This window comes from Anas acuta, chromosome 2, assembly GCF_963932015.1.
Source record: "Anas acuta chromosome 2, bAnaAcu1.1, whole genome shotgun sequence".
NCBI lineage: Eukaryota > Metazoa > Chordata > Aves > Anseriformes > Anatidae > Anas > Anas acuta.
Window position 1 is genome coordinate 19,342,538 of NC_088980.1, and position 15,058 is coordinate 19,357,595.

The following is a 15,058-nucleotide window of genomic DNA, read 5'->3' on the forward strand; positions in this document are numbered from 1 at the left end:
AAAAAAATAATCCAACAAGCTGTGGAACACCCAGAGTTAGTGAAATATGCATGATACCCATTTATAAGAGGGTTTCTAAAGTTTCTAAAATGTGAGAGATGTAAATTGTGTCCCTGATTTCAGTGCAAACAGGAGTAGATGATACTTTTTTCATGATTATATCATGCGTAAAGAAGGCAAATGTGTATGCAAGAGTTAGAATAATGTATACATGCATTTTGTATGTTTTGTTAGAGCCAGTGAATAAGTGGACTGTATGGATATAGATCTGTTTTTGATTAAGACAGATTATTCTGGTGACCTGTTACAAGATTATTTTACATAAACAGAGTTATCATTGACAAGTGTAGAATCATTCTGTTTAAAGTGCTTTCTGAAAAGTATACGCATCCGTGAAAAATGCTAACTTATCACTGGAATTAGAGGTTAGATGACTTTTTTTTTTTTCTTTCTTTATTCTGCCTTTGCATCAGGGAAAACTATTTTGAGTGTTACTTGTTCAAATAGTCATAGAAATTTGCTTTTAATAGAGATCTGTTCTTTACAATTTACAGAATTGTAAAGAAGGTAAATCAATCTATAGCTTTATGACTGGAAGTGAGGGAGTATTGTGAAATTGCAGTATTAGGCAAAGTACATAGGAACATTCTGAACCCCCAAATGCTATATTAAGGTCACACACGTTTTAAATTAGGAGTCTCTGTTCTCACTCATAAATGTCTCAAACTTTCAGCTTCTGATCTGAAACTTTTGGAGGTTGAATATTGTAACAGTAGCCACTGGAATTAGTAGATACTGACCCTTGTGACACATGACAGGGTATATATAACTGTATCCCTGACCAGGTTCATGTAACTGGAGCAAAGAAATTAAGGCTAGTTTCTCACTAGCTGCATGCTAGAACTTTACTATAAAGATAACAATGACTGGTTTTGAGTTAGTCTATCGATATAAAATACATTAATAAAAATAACATTAAATTTAAATATTTTTCTCCCCATTCACATGACACCTGTCATATTGTATTAAAAAGCATGAGGAAAGCAAAACATAGCTCAGCCTCGCTGCCTTCAAATTTGTGGTTCTTACCATTGAATGCCTGAACAGATAACTTTTATGTTTTCAGTTTAGATTGTAAAAAATTTTTGTGTTCTTTCTTTGTTGTTCTTCTTTTGTTCTTTCTAACAGCAAGACAAGTAACATGACAAGCACTGAGCATTTATTTATGTGGAGCATTCAAGTAAATGGAGAGTTATAAATATGTATGTTTGATGATAATACATAGCCATGACAAAGATATTGCTGTATATATATATTTTGAAATGACCACACAGAATAGAAATATAGAAATAGAAAAGTCTGTATTTTAAAGAAATGATGGTTAAAATATCACTCTTTAAAAAAAAAAAAAAAGTGCTACTATTTACATAAATATTCAAGAATATAAACATGGATTTTAGTCTCAGGTAGAAAAGCTCATCTTGAAATTTTGGAGACAGATGTCCTTGTCTCTCCCTGTCCCCCAATATCCATTTTCTGCAAAGCTCTTTTAAATGTGAGAGAGGATAGAGTTTCGCAACAGTTTATTGCTAGATTTACAATGCTGGCAACAAAGTAATTTTCAAAAAGTGGGATAGACTTCTCCCAGGAATTGATCTCTCGTTGGGTTAATGGATTATATGGGTCAAACTGTGACAAGCCCATGCACAGTAATGCTGCTGCAAATGTACATGAGATGCAGTCTCTTAGGAGACTGCCTCTGGGAGCCTAGTACCCCTACCCTCTGGGTAACATCTCCAACCGAGCAAGAATAACACAGAGTCGTGCTCATGCCTCCACGTTTGTACAAAAGTAGGAAGAACAGTCAATGTCTCCCTGATGGCAATGTAAGTCAGCTATGTCCCTATTCGGGCTTGATTAGGGAAATCTGTAATTCTCCAACCTTGTTTGAAACAATGACCATCAAGGATACTATTCAGCATGTAGAAGGTTAACTGTTTAGCTGGGCATTAATATTAGTGATTGGACTTTATGATACTTTCTTCTTTACATAGAACTTCAACTGAAACCAGCAGGATGTAAAACTGACATTTTGTGTTTCAGATGGACATATTATTTTAAATAATTTCTGGAAGACCTGTGTGATAGTGAAATATGAAAATAGCAGCTAAAATGGTTTGGTGCATCAAACTGTGTTTGTTTGTTTGTTTGTTTGTTTGTTTTTCTCTGCTGACTGCAGTCAGATCAGCGTATCCCACAACTTGTACCATACCACCTACCTGGTTTGCAAAACCTTGCTGCCCCGGGCAGCTTGATCCTGCTGCCAGTGACACCAGTGGCAAAACCCTTTTTGTCTTTGGCAGGAGGAAGGATCAGGCTGTCTGCTGTCTGCAGCACAGAGGTTCAGCAGCTCCTTCTTGTCATTTCTGTTGTACAGCCATTTGTTTCCTCTTCTTTGCCTCAAAAGCACCGTTGTGCAGTATTGAAATGAAAGCAGAATATGAAAAGAACATAAGAAAAAAAATTAAAAATAACATTAAAAAAAAATTAAATACTTTAACAGTTGAAGGATTACAGCTGCTAATTTTGGCATGTCCTTTTGGTTAATCATTGCTTTTGAAGTTGCCCTGGTCTTAGGTCAAGATAATTTTGAGCTACTTGGCGACAACCAGGTTTTGCTGTACACACAAATCAATGTCTTTCAGTAAGAAAGATACACAGAAATGGTATATCACACCTGTGGGGTATATATAAGCACATATATGCATGCATTTCACGTCACTAATCGGTGGTTTTGGTGCAGCAGCAGCAGTACGAACTGGACGGCTCTGCATCCCTCAGAGGCTCCCGATAGCTGCCACCATTTCCTCTTGGTGGCCTCTTGAGGCCTGCCTGCTTGCTCAGGACCATGATGGCAGCAGGGCTGCCACACGAGGCTGCTGGTCACCCCAAGGGGCCAGTGCAGAGAAGGTACAGGAGAAGAGGCCGCCTGCCATCGCCTCTCCTGGAGGGCCAAGGGCCAGGAGGTCATCGAAGTGCAGCCGCACGCAACGTGGCGGCTGTGAGGTGCCAGGGTGAAGGCTGAGTGGGAAGTGGGAGAAAATGAGTAGAGGGGGGGAAAAGAAGCTGATCCTGAGGAAGGAGGTGGGTATGAGGTGGACGGAAGGTGATGTTGGGACAGAAGGCACCGCACAGTGCCTGGGGAGGAAGGAGAGGGACCCGGTCAGCGCGGCGCTGCCACCGTGTAGGGGCCAGCAGCTCTCTTGTGAGCCCCAGCCTTCATCTGTAGCTTTGTGTTGCTGGAGCCAAAGTCTGTGAAATTCAAGCCTTTCGCCATTCCTCCTGCTTAAGCAGTTTTGCGGGTAATTATTTTAAGAACGATTACGCAAGATGTTACCTCAGGCAAATCATATAAAAATACGAGTACAGTGCTTTATCATCAAATTTCAAGTTGGTAGGAAGTTTTAAAGTCTGTAGCTGCCTGGAATTCGTGGGGTTCACTGTTTGTGCATGATACACACTGGTGGAAAATGTAAGGTAATCCCATACAGAAAGAAATGTGATTGGATCCTGTTTGCTTTCAAATAATTACATTTACTTACATCAGTTTAACCTCCATGTAAAATGTCATGTATATGTCAGCTAGACTAATGCATTAAAAAGTAAGTCTCTATGGGAAGTGTTTCAAATAAGCAATTTGTTTTGCTTGCAATTAATGCATTTTTACATAAAGTACAAGTTATAAATAAAAACAAACTAACAGTGAGTGGTAGTTTGCTGCTGTCATTCCAGTAATGGACAGTTGGGTAATTACAGCCCATCAAAGAATGGCTGCACCGCTGATTATTATCTTTTAAGAATTTACCAGCCTTTCATCATTCAAAAGAAACTTGCACTGAAGACTTTAAATATATACTACTAATAAAATAAACCTATTACATGGTATGATGGCTACTATTTACAGCTCACACAGGAGAAGAAGTCATCTTTCCTTTGTTGCTTTGTGTGGTACAGAATGCCACATTGTGAAATCAGTAACCAGATCTCATTTAGCTCTGTGTATCTGTGTCTGTACTCAGGGCTTCTCTCTACAGCTACCTAAGCAGCTTTACTAAGATGGGAAGCTTTGGGGCTGATTTGGACTGTATATAGCTCTGGGGAAAGTTACTCGAGTGTTCGTAGGGCCACATCCTTAAAAAGTCAGGAAATTCCTGTGTCCAAACCCTGCATGCAAACCTTTATGCATTTGAACTGGAAATGAAATATACCAGTGTGGAAGATGTTGGCAGTAGTTGTATCTGCTCTGAGAGATGTATACATGCAATTTCAAACATGTTTTTATATAACACTTCATATTTATTTCACATGTTGTTAAGCTTTGTTATTTAAAAATCTTTATTAATAGTATTTTGATACATATGTCCAGAATTTAATTTTCAAAACTAAACAAGTTGCTAGACAGGAAAGTATTTTTCACAGCTGTAATTCTCCACTTATTTAATATCAAAATCAACAAAGCATGTTTTATAAAGAAAAGTGTCTAGGCAGTACATTACCATGATAATTTTATTTAAAAAACTGGGCTTAGGATAGACATGTATGCCCCTTCTGATAGAGCTAAACCCAAATTTAATACTTTCTAGTCTGTGATCTGAGTATTAGTTAGAATTAACAATTGCATCATAATATTGCAGAATGTGTTTATGCACGTAGTGGTGCTGGAGACGAACATTTTTGTCTTTGGGCAGGAATTGGAACATTCAGTGTAATGCTAATTGTAATATGCTTCCGTCAGAAGCACTGCAGAGCTCTCGGATCTTGTCAGGACGTTGGATTCAGCATTATGGTGCTCATCTGCGTATGAAGCCTCTACAGATAGCAGACACGCTGTCTCCAGTAAGGATGCATCCAATACCTAAACTGATCTATATGGTTTGTCCACCCCTTTATCTTGTGTTTAGAAAGAGCCAGTCCTGTGGCTCTCATTCAGAATACTTACATAAGATTGAATTATTCATCTGAGTAGGATTTCCAGGCTGGGATCATAAACCTCTGTAAACAGAACACTGAAATTGTAAATAATACAAAACAAATGCTAAATATTGTACTCTGCAGTTGTTTTCATTGAGACAAATGCTAATAATTATTAAGGCATGTCAAAACTATAGGGATATATTGGCTTATAGGAAAGGTCAGTTGCAGTCCGTGGTTATTTTTAATTCATTGGATTGTTTTCAGCAGGCAAATCTTTATGTAGGATAATCTCTTGCCCATTTTCTGCAAAACATCCCTAAATTCATCATACATGAAAACAGAGCTGGAGGAAGAGGAAATGAACAATTTTCCAATTTATGCAATTTAAGAGAAATATTGGGGGAGGTGTCTTTAATGACTACTGGCTGTATGAAATACAAATGATCTCTACCTACCAAGCTGCAAAAGCCAATAGGCAGATGATAGAAGATGGCAGAAACGCTGCTTTTAAAGGGTTCTGTAGTCTTGTGAGACTAGTTTTATTATAAATCTGCATGTGTGTTATTGAACTGGACTCTGTGATCTGTAAAAGACCATAGGCATAATTTTTGTTGTTAATTTAATCATTAATTTTCATATTCTTTAGCTCAATATTTTTGGCATAATGTTTTAACAAGCTTAAAAATTGTATGTTAAAAACACAACAGATTTTCAGAAAATGAGCTATTTCAAAGTTGCTTGACAATTTAATCAAGAAGCAACCGATTTTAACAGTACAGTTCTGTTGATTATTCCAATTAAAAAAAAAAAAAAAAAGAAAAAGAAAATTTCCAGGTGCTGTGATAGACTCATGTGCACCTGTTTATTTTCTAGTGTTCTATGGATAAATTGCAAGGAAGGAAAAGATTAAATCCCTGAGAATCTGCAAATGTCAATTGCATGAATGGATAAGGAAAGCAATTGTTAGAAAGCTCTGAGTGTTAGCAGAGTACTGAAAAGCCTAGTTGATGTTGTAACAGCAAGAGTAGGAAGGTCTGTAAGAATTAAAAAAAAAGCTGTGTGTGATCACGTGTTTTCCGTATTTTGTATTTACACGTAGGTAGTTCCTTGTGGAAACTGAGCAGATGTACAGTGTATTAACATGTAGCATGAGGGGGGGCGGGCTGGGGGGGGGGAGAGAGAAAAAGTTAATGATACCGCAATTACTGCCAGGCTGTATGAAAAACTGAAAATGCTGGATCATGTTCCTTTGAAAATACATAGTTGGAACATGTTGTAATGCAGGATGATCAGGAGTCTGCAGGAGCATTCGGGATATGGTGCTGTTTCTATTAATATACTTTTTTTTTTTCTTAAAGTAGAATTTCATATATATATAACAATTACTTGGAAGTAGTAAATAATTATGACACAAACCTCAGGAAATCTAGAGAGGCTTTTATGTAATGAAAGACAAGTGAGAAAAGAGAAGGGGTGAGGACTAATTTTAGTCCTTTCAGGCCCAGAGGGTTCCTGGGCAGGTGAAGCGATGAGTTTTTACATGTTGTGTGACTGCTTAGGGCCCTACATAACAGCCTCGAGGAGGAAGACTTCAGTATTGTCAGAGTATGCTGTTGTGCATAGCGTTTTTTTGTTTGTTTTTTTTTTTTTTTTTCCCTGGGAGTATTGTTCTGCATGAGAGCTGCAGTGTCCCGTGCAGCAGCAGAGATGTCTGAAGGGATGAGCCCTTCCCACAGGGATGGCACTTCCAGGTAAATGTTCTGGGTGCTAGAGCCAGGTGCTGAGGGCTGGATTTTGACCAAAATGTATTAAATTTCAGAGGTGTGACCTCTTCCATTTCTGCTTATTAACTACTGTATATGATTATTTAGGGGCAAATTGTTCTCATTTTTTTCAAACAAATGGTTCTCATGGAGTTAGTGAATTGCATGTGTGTGGAAAGGGAGACAGATTTAGCTTGTGTGTGTCTCTGAAATACTTTATAATATAGTCTTATAATAACTATTAATAAATTCCCTCTCTAATTCTCTGAAGTCCCTTTTGGGAAGAACAACCACAAGACAAGATTGTGGCTCCTCATAACACCCTTGGGGCTGTCCTACTTTTTAAGGACTGGCTTAGCTTTGTTAAATGTCTGAGCGACTGGTTTTGTACATTATATTTGTACTTTTAGGTGCATATCATTTTTTTGTTTTATGTGTGATTTCCTTGGCACATGATGCTATAGGGAATTATGATAAAGTGCAATCATCCGTCCGGTTTTCTTCCTGTAGCCATATTATGTATTAAACTCTCAGGCCCCATCGTGTTCTGCAGGAGATTATCCAAGAAATGATAAATCCTCGGTAGGAGCCATCAAAGCATCATTGCCAGTTTGCAGCCGCTAAGAAGACCCTCACATCTCTTTCACTGTCACTGCATTATTGATTAGCCTGCAAAATACTGAAGCTGTATTGATTGCAAATATTTAGGGATGAAAAAAGAAACATTGTCCTCGAAGGTATTCGCAGCCCTCTCTTCTCTGTTAAAGAGAGCTTTTTTTCCTCTTGTATTTCTCTGGCTGTCTCGTAGCTATTGTATGCTGCAAGCTGATGTGTTCATCTGAGGGTACTGGCGAGATGGGCAAATGGCTGCCTCACCCTGCTGGGGCCAGCAGTCGCCAAAAAAATGAGAGACAAGGAAAGGAAGGAGAGTGTTTAGGTAACGATTGACTGGTTTGCACACACACAGACTTGGACAGCAAATAAAATCAGTTTCCTATTTATGTTTGAATAAATTTGTATTTAAAATTTATCTCAGTGGCCCTGGTAATCGAGGCCATAAGCGCTGAAACAGTCCTACATAACCTGCTAAAACCTCAGCACATTCTGCCTCAATATTCACGGATTCTCCTAGTTCAGTTATAGAAAAACTCTGTGCAAAAGAGCTAGGACACAGACCTGATAAAAATCTTAGTTTATTGATCCATTTGGGTGAAATCTGAAAAGGGACTTTACAAGTAAATACCGGTGAAGTACTCAGCAAAGTAATTCACTGTAAATTCAGCAAGTCTCTTCTTGCTGTCCCTTCTCCAAGAAGTCCCTGTCTAGTGACACTGGCACACGCAGGTGGTTTCTCCTGGTTAGTGTACAGTTAGTTCGCTGCCTGGTACTCAAGCTGAAATCATTAACATGTGTCTTGGGTGTTACCTGAATGAAAGGCGAGTTCACGGGTTATTATTGCCCATTTTTTCTCTTTGCTCCTGCACTTCCCTGTTTCGATTACAAATCCCCCTCCAGGCACAAAGCAAGCTGGACACCTACAGTGCAGCTAAAGAGTTATTTGTTCCCTAGGTGGACACTAATGAATGACTGCAGTGCTGCCCTGAGTGAGGGGGTCCCCACTATTAAAAGTTTAATAGAAAGATCTGAGAAGCTGGGAGCCAAGAGGAGGAGGAGGGGACAAGGAGCTGTGAGTAACTCGGTAAGTGCCTTCTCTGTTCCTTTGCTGCAGCGGAGATTATACCATCTATTAGGACAGGAGCAACTGGAGAGAGGTCAGTTCCCTCTGCTTTCTCCTTTTGCCTTCAATCTCACCACAAGCTGTTGAAACTGCAAAAATACGTCAGTTCCTTTCCACTGTAAAATCTTGGAAAGCAGCAGGAATATGGCCCATCTGAAAAAGGAGCTAATTCAGATTTCCTTTCACTTTTCTGATTTCTTACCCTTTTGTTTCCCTCCTCTCCTCTTTGTTCTCTTATTTCTTCTCTAATCCCCCTCTCTCTCCTTTTTCATCTTTTATTCTCCATACTGTTATCTTTCTCTACCTTGTATTTTTCAAGACTTAGTGTTAGTGTAGGTGCATGTAATTTGAGGGCTTAAAGGTTCTTTTACATTTCTTAATGGTTCTCTCTATAAATATCCCAATGTCCACACAGATTCCTGTCCATGCTAAGTGATGATAAAGTTTCATAGAACAGTGGAGATGCTCATTGTCCCTTACTTTAACTGGGGCAAATATAACTATCCTCAATTTTTCTCGCTCCCACTGAATTGCAGGGGAGTGAGACCTAGTTTTAGTTTTACTTTTAGTTTTTGATCTAGTCCCCATTACTGTAGTGCCTGTCCATGCCCAAGACCATATGAAGAAGAAGGATTGATTGTAATCAGAGGGGGAAAAAGATGCATCCTTTAGTTTTTCTCTGTTGTATATTACCAAGAACATTATGAATGTCTCTTACATAATCCTTATAAGAAACAAAATAAGTCTCTTGTATGCCATTCCTATTATAATTCCAAGAAAGAGGGTTTTTTTTTTGTTTGTTTTTGTTTTTTTTTTTTTTTTTATTGCAGGTTCAGGCCACCAAAATGTTTGGGATCCTGGGGTACTGAAGGGTGCTACTTGCGTTGCAAGGGGCAGCCAGAGAGCGATGACAGGAGCAGCTGCCTTGTGCTCGAGGTGTGTGAGAGGGTTAGAGTTGTGCTGCAGTGCACCAGAACCATGGGGGTTGAAGTTTGTTTTCATGGTGGGATATCATCACCTCCCACCTCCTCTAATTTGGCTATGGAGTTCTAGGATCAGAAACCTCTGCTAACCTTTTGATAGCTGGTAATAAATGTAATCGGAGGAACTGAAATACAGTGTGTGAAGCTGTGGACCCCAAGTGTCATCTTTCATACAGGTCTTATAAGGCAACGCAAGAACGTTTTGAGCCTGTAAAAGCATCCGGAAAAGAGCACTGATACCTGAACTTGATGCTTGATCTCTCTGAAACAGTCCAATGAAGAAAAGGCCTCCAGAAACGGTGTTTCCTATCCAGCCTGTCAGAACAGGTTTCTTGAGATTGCTGTCTGGCAGAACATGCCGGATTCTTGTTTGGAAATATCTGGAGTGGATCCACAAAGCTCACTTGGGTTTTCCTTTCTCACTGCCTTTTCTTCCCTCCTTCCGAACATCGGTCTTCTGATTGAATTACAGCATTGGGACAGATGTAAAGCTGGTCAGCTTTACTCGTAGAGTAACTTCTGGAGCTGAGTTAGATATCTTCTGGTGAGAATATTTCAGAGGATGCATTTTCCTAAGCATTGCGAGGATACAATATCTGTGCTCTTCTGATTTTTTTAAACAAACTGCAGTTTTAAGTCTGCTCTAAAATTTGTCCCTTTTTTTTTTTTTCTTAAATTTAACCCATTTAAGAATATATGTGATAACATGATAGCAATCAGATTGCATTTGAAGTCAAGATATTCTTTAATGTTACTCTGAATACAATTGCTCTTCTGAACTGAGGCCTGTGTTTGGAACTTAAATCTGAGTCCTGGACTTGAGAAAATACAAAAATAAATTGTTCCTGAGAACACAGACTGGCAAATCCTGAGCTTCCCTCTGTCTTCCATAGACACAACAATAAAGGTCAATTGCATGAGACTCGTTCATATTTTCTTGATATTCATTATTATTTTAAGAACACTTCAGTGTTCTTACAAGGCACAAGGACTGGAAGTTTCTCCTTTTCTTACCATGATAAAAAGAAGTGCTTGAGAGAAATAAGTGCTGCGGGAGAAGCATCATTATTACACTCCTTGGTGTTGTGCTCACTTCTTATGTAAAGTAAAGCAAAAATTTCTTTTCACTTTTCTTAAAGTGCTACCTTAATATTAAGGGTTTTATACTTGTTGGTGGAAGCTGTTAAACTGACTGCCGTAATGATCGTGTTCTTTTCAGTAGTCACTCAGAGCAGAGAGATTGGAGGGAATTGCAATGCAAAACTCCCCTTAGAGCATGTCAGGTGAAATCTGAAGATCACTTCTGATTGTATCCCTCTCTATTTGGTTTTGGGCTTTTTTGCCACAGCTGCAGACTATATTCCAAATTACTGATAATAATGACAAGCTGCTCTGCAGTCTCGTCACAAGCTGTACTGAAACAACCTTCAGTCTCTCCTAAACATGACTGCAACTCTACTTTTCATGATCTGGAACCTGGTGGTCTGTGCTGATCCCTTTTGGTAAACATGGCAATGGTTGGGAGGGCAGCTGACTTTTAGGTTAACTAACTCTGCAGTTAGCTACAGCCCAAGATTTCTGGATTTTCTCATCTAGTCACAGCCTTCTCTTGTGTGGCTTGTATAGTAAGAGAAGCCAGAGCTAAGTGAACTGGAGAGGTCAGTAAAATACTATTGTTCAGTCCTGTTCTTTGCTTATAAGTTAATTTGTTCTTATTTGCATAGATGTCCTTTCAGTTGTTACACTTCTGCTTTTACTAACAGGCCAAAGAATAGAAGTGTTTAGGAATAAGAAGTTAATAAAATCTTATAAAATGAGACAAATCTGAAACAGAAACAAAAAAAAAACAGTGAATCTGTAAACAAATGACCGATGAAAAACACCTCTAATTGCATTTTATTTGAAGAATAAAAGAACACAAGACTTAGAGCTGGTTAAGAGAAGCTATCTGTACCCGCTTCTTTTGAATCCTTTTTCAGGAATAATATTTTTCATGGCTTGATGCTTACAGCCACACAAGAAAATAAACTTTCATCATGCAAATCTAATTCTTTGCTTTTAATAATTTTAATAGCAAAATTGAGTTATGTTCATTATCTGTTTAATGTGCTAGTTCTAGTGAGGACTAAAATTATAGGTTTCAGAGGAAGACGTAGAAAACCTTTTGGTGGCAAGCAGTACATTCACAGACCGCAGTTACAAAATAAGCAATCAGAAATACATTTGGGCAGAAACGGAGTACTGCTCTGAAACTCCTAGTGACTAGGAATTTTTGTAGTTTCAGGCGAGTTTTAAAGAGCTGACAAATACTTTACAAAAATGACGCGTAGAGCCATAAATAATGTAGGCACGTGGGTTTGTTGGGGGTAAACTGTGCTTTCCTGTGAGAAATTGTAGAAACAGTAGTTACGAGCTATTCTGTGATGTAAGTGGGAAAATTCTTTTATTTCTGATATATCATACTGAATTGATTTTTTAGGAACTGTTCTGGGTGAATAATAGGCTTGTTTTTCTGGATAGAGGGTGAGTATACTGTATATATTAAGTGTTTATAACACTTAAAGAGAGCCTACTTTCTCTCTTTATATCCTGTATTAGCTTTCTCAGACACTCAGGAACCAAAGCCTGGATCTGAAGAAGGTCATGGATGTCGTAGCAATGAACTTGTTAGTTCATGGATCCCAAAATAACCATAAAATGTTATAAAATATATAAATCTGTAGTTTTATTGTTATTATATTTAATAACATTGTATAATATTTTCATATGTTTATATGTAATATGTTTATGTTCATATGTAGTACATCTATGTTTTTACAGAACTATGTAATAAAATATAATCCATAATCAGTGAATCCAACAATGATATTTAAATTCTCTATATTACATATTGGAAAAAAAAAAAAAGCAACTGCAAATATGATCCATATGAAACAGCTTACCAAGAAAGAGATCTGTCTAGAAATGAACCATAAAACACTGATAGCGAGGAAGGTTCATCTGACATAGCGTCCCTTTCTGGTTTTTGACCAACTTAAACAGTACTTGGCATCTTCCCTGCTTCTGAAGATACAGTCAGAAACCTTCTCTGAAGTGTAGACATCTAATTATTTCCATTTACAGAGATGAGTAACGTTGCTCTCTGACACAATGCCTCACTGGTTAGAGCTTTAGCAGTCATTGAAAGTCATCCATGCCCAGATCTTTTGCTGATCTGCAGCTTTCAACCAAACAGATAACGCTGGTTATTTTAATTTTTACCTTGTAAAATTTAAAATGAAAGCCTCCACGAATGCAGACAAGAAAGGTGCCAAATGGCCCTGTAGCCTGACCTGCTGCACTCATCCTGTCCCTGTGGGCTGAATGGACAGCCTCAGATGTCTAATGCCTGTGCCTATGTTCCTCTCAAACACCTGAAAGCTGGAGCCTGTGCTCAGTATCAGCACATCTAACTGCCTTTTTAGCTCTACCCTCTAGACAGATTTTGCAAATAGCCAAGCTGACATGTGTTATGACTATGGGGCTACTCATATGTATAGAGTAAAATGTTCTGGGCCCCAAACCCAGATGAAATGTTCATCAGCACTGTCTGTGGGTCAGGCCTTTGTTCAGCATGTTATGTTGCTGTTTCCAGTAAATATCCCTCTGTTTCTGCATAAAAGCAGCTTGGTGTATTTCATAGGACCGTCCTTTTGTCTTCGTGCACAGACAAAATAGAATATATTATATTTTATACCTTGTCTTTGTCCACTGGGTTTCAAAAGTTGGTAAGGTACCACCAATATACAGTAGAGCAGTTCTGTGCTAATTCCTTGCTGTAGCTCTTTCTGAAGTATCAAACGAACTGAAAAGGCTGAGGTGCGGGCAGTAAGTGCTCAGCTGGAAGTTCCTCAGTGGGCTGAGAAGTGATGTCTAAACGGTGCCAAAGACCAAGGTGGTGTACAAAATAGGAAAGCTGTGGTAACATGCTCTTGCTCCTGCTGGTGAAGGCTCTTCAGTCTGGGGACTAAGCTGGGACTTCTTGGACTTGAGTGGGCAGAAGCCATATCTGCAGTGGGTGTCAGCTGGGAACCAGTTAGCACCCATCCTTGCCTGGTGTGCACCGTGCACCTGCCTGACTCCAGAGGGTTTCAGAGGACAGAAATGCCATCGTGTAGATCTTCACAGAGCCACAAGGAGAAAATGAAGCAATGGGTATTGAAGGACTTCAAAGGGCTTCAGGCGGTCTGTGAAAGAATAAGGGGAAAACATTTGCTCAGGTTTGAACGTGAAAGCTTTTTGTATGTGATAAAGCCACAGGTGTGGAGTTATTATAAGGTAATGTGGGAAGTGGATTTTGATAAAATAGTAATGGGAATGTTGTCTGCACTGTTTTCAGTCGCCTGGAGAGGTAAATATAACTTACCCGTGTAGGTGCAGGAAGATGCTGCCTTTTTAAACAACGGTTCCCTGCAATCCCTTAACACTACCTTTACATATATTACTGGGGCAATTTGCAGCGATGTTTGGGAGCTACATTTTGACTTGCCCGTGCAGCAGATGAGTTAGTGAGAGCCACGGAGAGACTGTTCCCACTCGGCTTCGGGATTTCCCAGGCAGAGGGATCCTGCGAGCAGCGCGGCCGGGCGCTGCCCATCACCCCCTCCGCCAAACCGCCTTAGCGCGGGAGTCTCTGTGGCGCAATCGGTTAGCGCGTTCGGCTGTTAACCGAAAGGTTGGTGGTTCGAGCCCACCCAGGGACGGAGGCCGCTCATTTTGGCGAGCCCCCCTGCCCCGGCCGCCCCCCGTCGTTTTGTGTGTGTGTGTGTGCGGCCGTGCGCCGGGCGGGGAGAGGAGGCGAGATCAGCGCCGGGGGCCGCCGAGCAGGGGGGGCCCCCGCCGGGGAGAGGGGGAGCGCAGCGCCAGCCCCAGCTGCGGCAGGCGGCGGAGCGGGGCGGCTGTGCCCGCAGGCTGCCCCCGAGCACCCCCCGGCAGGCTCCAGCCCCGGGCACGGCTGCCCGGGCGCTGCGGGGATGGGGTGCTGGGGGCTTTGCGCATCACGCCCCGGGTACCCGAGCAGCGGTGGTTTTGTTCTCCGCGTCCTGCCGGGCGGAGGTAAAACGGTGGGGAGAAACCTGCCGTGCTGAGCCGTGCTGAGCCGTGCCGAGCCGTGCCGAGCCGTGACGGCGATGCTGGCAGGCCCTGCCACTGCTGGCACAACGCCGCTGCCCCTCCGTGCTCGCCCTGCCCTGCCCGAAGCCTTCCTCCGCTGCGCTTTGCATCAATGAGCGCTGAGAGCAATCAGGCGCCCAAACGGATCAATGAGAGGCTGGCACCTCCGCCGGCGCCCAGCCCGTGAGCGGATTCAAGCGAGCATCTCAGCCGGGTGAAATCCGGCCGCCCTCCAGCCCTGCCTGCTATTTACAGTGCGCGGGAAACCCGAATTCGTATGAAAAATCCCTCCTGCCCCAGCGAAGTTGTATTTCACCGCTCTTTCCTTTTCAGCTCGCCTGTTTTAAATAAAGGATGCAGCCCTCTAAAAGGTCAGCCCGTGCCATTGATTTACCATCGATGACAAGATACGGCCCTCGCCAGCCAAGCTACCGCGGGAAAGACATTTA

General features: G+C 40.8%; 1 non-coding gene across 1 annotated transcript; it reads left to right on the top strand.

The window, feature by feature from the left end:
• The first annotated feature begins 14,126 nt into the window (after positions 1 to 14,126).
• On the top strand, positions 14,127 to 14,200 carry TRNAN-GUU (transfer RNA asparagine (anticodon GUU)). Its single transcript has one exon. It is a non-coding gene; the product is annotated as a tRNA-Asn (tRNA).
• Positions 14,201 to 15,058: the final 858 nt, after the last annotated feature.